Source organism: Vulpes lagopus, chromosome X (genome assembly GCF_018345385.1).
Source record: "Vulpes lagopus strain Blue_001 chromosome X, ASM1834538v1, whole genome shotgun sequence".
NCBI classification, from domain to species: domain Eukaryota; kingdom Metazoa; phylum Chordata; class Mammalia; order Carnivora; family Canidae; genus Vulpes; species Vulpes lagopus.
The window spans coordinates 83,991,380-83,992,926 of record NC_054848.1 but is presented as its reverse complement, the minus strand read 5'-3'; the positions used below and the strand labels follow the sequence as shown (position 1 = coordinate 83,992,926).

General features: G+C 43.1%; 1 pseudogene; it reads left to right on the top strand.

Moving 5' to 3' along the window:
- Window positions 1-573: 573 nt before the first annotated feature.
- On the top strand, window positions 574-1,155 carry LOC121483160 (annotated as a pseudogene).
- The last annotated feature ends 392 nt before the right edge of the window (window positions 1,156-1,547 follow it).

Below are 1,547 nucleotides of genomic sequence, written 5' to 3'. Positions count from 1 at the left end.
TGAAAAATCCACTGCTTATGGGAGGGCCAAATGGTCAATGGAAGTCAGATCACGTCCCTCCCTGAACAAGATCCTCCCCCATGCCTTTTCCATCTCTCCCTGTAAATGCCTACAAAGCCCTGAACCAGCCGCCCCTATGACCTCTTTGACATCCTATTACCCTTCTCCTTGTTCGCTGTACTCCTGCCACAGGGCTTCCAAGTTCTTTCTTAAATGCCAAGCATGATCCTAAATCACATCACATCGTGCAACATAACATGTTATATTTTTATTCTATGTCCCTCCATGGGTCTATACATTGCTTAATTGCGGGGATCTGCCTGTCCCATTGTTGCTCTTGAACTCCCACCCCTGGAGCACCAGCCAGCCCACAGGAGGTGCTCAGTAACTGTTTCACACAATGATCTCTAAATCCCAAATTCCTGCCATTCTCTTCAGTCTTGATTTCCTTGACAGAGGAGAAATTTCCAATTTAAGAATTGGATCTCGGCAGTGCTGCCAACGCCCTGGAGGAGAAGCTGAGGTCATCATTGAATTTGAAATATTTAAAGTAGATACAAAACTGTTTCAGCAATGCAGAAAATTAAGTGCATTGTTGTGGGCAGGGGTGCCATTGGTAAAACATGTCTCCTGATATCCTACACAACAAACAAATTTCCATCTGAGTATGTACTATGTACCAACTGTTTTTGACAAGTATGCAGTCACAGTTATGATTGGTGGAGAGCCATATACCCTTGGACTTTTTGATACTGCAGGGCAAGAGGATTATGACAGATTACGACTGCTGAGTTAACCACGAACAGATGTATTTCTAGTCTGTTTTTCAGTGGTCTCTCCATCCTCATTTGAAAATGTGAAGGAAAAGGAGGTGCCTGAGATAACTCATCACTGTCCAAAGAGACTCCTTTCTTGCTTGTTGGGACCCAAATTGATCTCCGAGATGACCCCTATACTATTGAGAAACTTGCCAAGAACAAACAGAAGCCTATCACTCCAGAGACTGCTGAAAAGCTGGCCCGTGACCTGAAGGCAGTCAAGTATGTGGAGTGTTCTGCACTCACACAGAAAAGCCTAAAGAATGTATTTCGCGAAGCAATATTGGTTCTGGAGCCTCCAGAACCGAAGAAGAGCCTCAGGTGTGCACTGCTATGAACATCTCTCCAGAGCCCTTTCTGCACAACTGGTGTCAGCATTGTACTAAAAGCAATGTTAAATCAAACTAAAGATTAAAGATTAAAATTCATTTTTGCAATAATGACAAATGCCCTGCACCTACCCACATGCACTCGTGTGAGACAAGGCCCATAGGTATGGTCCCCTTTCTCCTCTCAGTACTAGTTAATTTGAGTAATTGTGTATTGTCAGAAAAGTGATTAGTACTAGTTTTTGTTCTGTCGTTTCGAAAAAAAAATTTTTTTGTTTAAAAGCAAGGCATGCTTGTGATGACTCTGTAACAGTTGAAACTGCTCCCGGCCTCCATCCACTCTGGAGAATGATCTGGGAGATTTAGGTTTTTTTTTTCCTTTTTTTGTTCGGGTGGTGGG